General features: G+C 35.9%; 1 pseudogene; it reads right to left on the reverse strand.

Annotated features, from left to right (window-relative positions):
* Positions 1-3,396: 3,396 nt before the first annotated feature.
* On the reverse strand, positions 3,397-4,590 carry LOC104230724 (uncharacterized; annotated as a pseudogene).
* Positions 4,591-6,867: the final 2,277 nt, after the last annotated feature.

Genomic DNA, 6,867 nt, shown 5'->3' on the forward strand with positions numbered 1-6,867 from the left:
TGTGTGTACTATCAAATACATGGTGCTGCGAGTGTGGAGCACATATTCAGCATAGGGCATTTTGCAGCAATAGTGTGGAGAAAATTTGAAGGAGATGTTGGTATCCAAACAGCAGGACTACCTTACAAACTACTCCTAATGAAACGATGGATGCTTAAAAGACAAAATGTAGTCTAGAAAATATTTCTAGACACTGCCCCAATCATTATCAGCTAGAACCTATAGAAAAATAGATGCAGTGCACAATATGGTGTCAAACTGTCCTCCTTAACTAGAGTCTTGTTTGCCATCAATTTTGACTCATTGTCAAAGCTCAGCCATAGTCTCACAACACTCACCAATTTCCATTCTCTCCAATCACTTCCCAGTCTGACCAGAGGTCAAATCTAATAGGATTTTGTTGAAACACCAGCATTCAGACATAAGAAAACCAATAAAATCATCACCCCACCACACCTAGCCCCTTCTTATACTTCTCATGGGTATGGATGATAGTCACACAATAATGGGAGCAGACCTAATTGTCCAAGATAGAATGAGTTACAATAGCAAATAAACCAGTAGAAGCAACTGCTGCACCAAATTCTACAGCAACAGCAGCCTCAACAGACAAGCAATGTGTGTGCCCAACAGGTTTTCACTAACCAGTTGGTTCCTTGTTGCAGGTACAGGGTTCCATCTTAGTATATTGGTATGTATTCAAGGTGTGGTATTAGCACTTCATGTGCTCAACCTGTTGAATAAATATCAATATACATAGGACACCTAGGCTCAATCATTTCTAGATTTAGGGCACCTTAATGGCGATTAGCTTCCTGTAACTCTTGCTGCCCACTCTCTTCTGTCAACAAATCTTTTTGTCCATTGCATTCCTTGTCTTTGGGCAGTGTAATAGATGTCATACGACTTCAATCCAGAAGCATCAATTTTTCTAAATTTTTAGAGTTGATTGGACAGTTTCTAGCACACCTTTTGGCATCTGTTTGGGCTACCTTCACAATGGCTTCCACCCATGTTAAAGCCAATATGAAGATAACTTTGATGTATCCTTCATGCTATCCCCTATGATAGTTTTTGCCTTTTCACATAGGGAGAATTAGTGTTCATTTGTACCGTAGGAGTAAATGTATATGAGAAAAGCTCTCTAACTCTAGTCTCATAGTTGACCTAACTTTATTTATTTTTTGTACATCATTAGGCTACCAATTTTGGTTAGCAAAATGGTTCCCTCATTTAGGTCTAACTTCACATAATTTTAAGGTATCCGATGACTATATATTTAGTAGTCATCTGGTATCATCCATTTATCTGGAGGTAATGTTTATGTCCCCCTCCTTTTTGTACTTTATCTTTATATATATAAAAATCATCCCTAGGCACAATACCTAGTGGACTTTTATTTTGAAAAAGAAATCTCAATCAAAACCCAAAATCTTAGTTGAAGAACTTCTCCTATTTTTTCCAAATTTTTCAACCGAAATCCGAAATTAAATGATGGAATTAATGATAGATTAGTAGGATATAACATAAAATAAGTGAAGAATCATTACACAATCTCAGAAAATCCCTCAAAATCTCGTCCAAATTCGAGCTTACAAACTCAAATTTTGATAAAAATGGCTAAACCTTCAATTTGAAATCTTATATTCTGCCCAGAAAAATCATTCTTCGCGAAAGCGGCCTCACTCTCGCATTCGCATTGAACAAATAATTTACTGACCAAGTTCCTCCTACGCGAATGCGGAGCTTTCACTGACTGCTCCTTCGCGAACACGTAGAGCAATGCCCTGGGGTCCCATCTTCTCAACTTCCTCTACGCGAATGCAATACCCTTCACGCGTTCGCGATGCACCACTGAACAAACCTTCGCGAACCCGTCGCCCACTTCGCGAACGTGAAGCATAAATAACCTTCCATCTCCAACTCCTCTTCGCGAACGTGGAACACCCCTCGCAAAAGCGAAGAAGGAAACTAGTAACTGGACACCGGATTTTTCTACAACACCAACAAGTTCAAAACGAGTCCGTTAACCACTCAGAATCAACCCGAGGCCCTCGGGACCTCAACCAAACATACCTAAAAGTCCTAAATTACCATACGAACTTAGTCGAGCCCTCAAAACATGTCAAACAACAACAAAAACACGAATCACCCTCCAATCCAAACTTAATGAACTTTGAAACTTCAAATTTCTACAACCGATGTCGAAACCTATCAAACCACATCTGATTAACCTCAAATTTAGCACACAAGTCATATTTAACATTATGGACCTGCTCCAACTTTCATAATTAGTATCTGATCCCGATATCAAAAAGTTCACTTCCGGTCGAAATCTCCAAAAAATCAAGTTTCGCCATTTCAAGCCTAAATCAGCTACAGACCTCCAATTTACAATCCGTATACGCTCCTAAGTCTAAAGTCACCCAACAGAGCTAACGGAACTGACGAAACTCCATTCTGGAGTCGTCTTCACATAGTTTTAACTACAATCAAAATCCTAAGACTTAAGCTTCCGTTTTAGGGACTAAGTGTCCCAAATCACTCATAAACCACAACAACAACCTCCCGGCAAGACACATAAGCAGAAAAAGATACGGGGGAATCAGTAGATAGGAGATCGGGGCTAATACACTCAAAACGACTGACCGGGTCGTTACAAGAAGTAAATTTAAATTTCAAATTTAGTCTATAAGAAATTTGGAGTCAAGTCTTGTTTAGACAAGCTAAGAATAACCTAAGGAAATCTAAAGTCATTTTGGTGGAGATTTGAACTAGTTTTAAATAAGGATTGCAGTTGAAATAGCAGCAAAAGTTCTTCACTATAACTAGTGAGGCCATCTCCAACCCTTCACTCCAAATCTTTACTCCAATATGGAGTAACTCTAAAATGGAGTATAGTAGCCCCAATCATTGCTCCATTTCTTACTCCAAAAAGAATATTCCTTTTATATTCTTCTTTCTTATCTATATTATATTATTATCTTTTATTTAAATTTTATTTTCTTATTTCCTTAAACAAATCCTATCTTTTTTTCTTTTTCATATTAATCCCATATTCATATTTCTTTCTTATATAACCAACTAAAATAAAATTATTTTATATCATAAATTTTTAAATAATATAATTTGTAAACAAATGTTATAGATTATACATATTAATGGATAATTCAAATAAAAGTGAAAAAATTGAGATATAAGATAATTCAATACATATTACATGTAGTTTAAAATTTAGTTTAAATACTAATTAAATATTCAATGTCCACCTCTAATATTCTCCCATAACTGATTTATTAATGCATTACGAAGTTCAAAATGAGCATCTTTGTCCTTAATTTTTTTGTGTTGACCTAAAATGTTCAAATCAGTGATTTTCATCGACTACCATTTCTACTATTGGAGTTGGTCTTCCCAAGCATCTTGAATTGGTGCATTAAGAATACGCTCATCCTCGATTATCATGTTGTGCAGTATAATACATATAGTTATTATATCATGTAGAACTTCTTTAAACGTGATGGTCCTGCAATAATTGCAAAACGAGCTTGCAAAACTCCGAATGCACGTTCAACATCTTTTCAACATGATTCTTGTTTCATCTCGAAATATTTCTTATTTAGCGAGCGTATCTTACGGATAGTTTGCACAAGGGTAGACCATTTTGGATGTATACTGTCAACTAAATAATAACCCACATCATATTCTTTTCCTTGGATAACATAATGGATGGAAGGAGCAATACCTTTAGCAAGATTGGAAAACAAATGTGATGACTCTAAAACATTAATGTCATTTTTTGTGCTGGGTATACCAAAATATGTTTTCCATACCCAAAGGTCATAATCAGCTACAGCTTCAAGAATAATTATTGGAAATCCACTACGTCCTGTATATTGTCCAGCCCATGTTGTTGGGCAATTTTTCTATTTCCAATGCATGCAGTCTAGACTGCCTAGCATTCCTGGAAAACCACGTTGTCCACCAATTTGCAGAAGTCTTGCAATATCGTTAGCTATTGGTGATCTCAAATACTGCTCGCCAAAAACCTCTATGGTAGCTCTACAAAACCTCTTCATGCTTTCAATTGCAGCCGATTCTCCAATTTTCACATATTCGCCAGCGGCATCCGATGGCAAACCGTATACTAACATTCTAAATATGGCTGTATTTTTTGTAGATAGATAGTTCAAATCTGCCCATCGCATCAACGCATTGTTCGAAGTACATATCATGGACTTTAATTGCATCAACAATTTGAAGGGATAAATTCTGGGATATTCTATATCTACGATGAAATATACCATTATTAAAGCGTGGATTATCTGAAAAATAATCGAGAAATAAATTATTATCATCACCTTCACGATCTCGATTGATTATCAAATGCCCTGGAATGGAGCCAACTCTGATAGGATGATTATTTTGATTGTGTTGAAAACACTGCACCACATAATTATTCATGTAAATTCTTTGCATGCACAATTGTATCTCAACTTCATCATCGGAAACTACAGATGATGATGCTGCTGATGATGAAGAGGAATTTGAACCATTATTATTAGATGAACCTCCCAAATAGAAATTCATTTTCAGAAGACAAATGGGAATATTTAATTTGATTTTGAAATGAATTGGAAATCCAATATTATTTTCCTAAATGATGTTCATTTTTATAGAATGGAATATTTCTTTTAAAGATAAAATAGGAATAAGGATAAAATCTATCGGACAGTTGAGATTAGGATGAAATCCATTCAACGGTTGAGATCAAAATAAAATCTATCATATTATTATATTCTAAATTATTGTGTCTACTTGTTATCAACACATTGAATAATGTGTAGAGATTTTTTTAAGATAAATAGGAATAAGGATAAAATTCATCGGACGATTGAGATAGGGATAAAATCCATTCAACGGTTGAGATCTAGATAAAATCTATCATATTTTTATCTACTAAATTATTATGTCTACTTTGTCTACACATTGCAAATTGGGTTGAGTATTAAAATATACTGGACCATAAGCCACTGTAGATTCTATCGAACCCATTAGAGACTGTCTGAAATTCAGATTTCTAGCATCTCTAAGAGCTGCTAAGAAGGTCTCTGGTAACCCTTTAAGGGTTAAAGGTTTAAAAGCAATTTGAACCATACCAATATGCACATAATGGTAATGATGTTTATATAAATCAATATCATGCTTGTTTAACAAACGAATAGTCTGTTCAGATGAATTTAATGCTAAAGACTGTTCAGTCGTTTTTATCAATTGTTTAGAAGAAAGTTTATCAAACCAACCATAATCATAAATGGTTTTTATAGAAACTTTAGGAATTGTCCATTTATTTAACAAATCAAGGTTTTGAGGTATATCTACCTCTTCAAGTCTAGTACTTTTAGTACTTGTTTCTCCCAGATCCATTCCAAAAGCTTCATATCTATGTTGAATCTTTCATATCTATTACACAATTACCATGAAAATTCCTAGGCTCTGATACCATTTTACACCAGGATCTAGGTAGGCGGGCGGTAGTCCGCACGGCCATCCAGATCTAGCTGCTTTAGTACACTTTTAAAGGTTGGCGGTAGTCCGCACGACCAATAAGGATTCGAAATATACGGAAATTCTATTATAGTTTAATGACTGTATGGAAGGATCTATATCCTTTTACCCAAGCAAGGGGCCTGTCTAAGCCCGATACATACTCTTACTGAGCCCATGTGTCTAGCAGTTCTAACTGTGAAAGAGGTAGCCCTTTTGACAACTTCAGCGGGCTTTAATGTCACAGCTGGCTAGACGTAGCCACTAAGGCAAAGCCAATAAGAGTAGTACCAGAACCGACTGTACCACCATCTTGGAACCAAATCAAGAAACTATATTAAAATTTCTTTATATTTTGAAAGAGTCTGGATTCTTCATGGTTAATATGCAAGAGAAATTAGTTCTTCAACATAGATATGAATCCGTTTAGCCGGACATAGTCACGGCTGGGGAGAGAAACTAAGTAATTAAAATACTAAAAAGAAAAGAGAATAAGTACCTTGAAGGCCGAGAAGCAAGGCCCTGAAGATAAACTGAACTTCAAAACTTTTATTTAACTTTCACTGATTTACAAACTATAAACTAAATCTTTACAAAAGGGGTTGGTTGAGAGAGAGAAGAGAGAGAGAGAGTAGAGAGAGAAGGGGGGTTCCGGCTCTCCTTCTTCAAATGAAGAAGCCTCCTTATATAACAAAAAAAAGAATCTAGAATAGTAAATTGGGTCCCACATCTGGGTCCCTACACAGTGTTTCTACTGTAGTTAAACAGTGTTTCTACTGTGAATGAACAGTGTATCTACTGTTTAAGTGGGTCCTGGCGGCTGCTAAGCTGTCCAGACTTCTTTTTATCCAAATTGTGCATTTGTTGGAGGAATTCTTCCACCTTGTCGATATCTCTGTCAGATAGTATCATTTCTGGCTGTATTGGTTGTGTATCTTTTACGAGGTCATCACCACTCGTTCCACTTCTCATTGAAGTGTCTGATATTTCGCACTGATCTAGCGATTGGAGCAGATTTCTTTTTAATCCGGATGCAGACCTATTATTATCCTCGTCCTACTCCTTAAGATGTGTTAATTGAGGAACGAGATTGGAATCAGACAAATACGTCTTATAACGGTTCCGAAATTTATGAATGGAATCTTGATGGTCTAACTGATAGACAATTAACCATTCTCGTACACAGAATGCTTATGTATTCGACTATCTGTAAAAGTGTTAAAAATACAGATAGAAATATTTGCAAAATGATCATTGCAGGATTTACTGGCCAAATTCGTGGCTGGTGGGACAATCATTTATCTGTAGAAGAAAAGGCTT

Source organism: Nicotiana sylvestris, chromosome 6, assembly GCF_000393655.2.
Source record: "Nicotiana sylvestris chromosome 6, ASM39365v2, whole genome shotgun sequence".
NCBI lineage: Eukaryota > Viridiplantae > Streptophyta > Magnoliopsida > Solanales > Solanaceae > Nicotiana > Nicotiana sylvestris.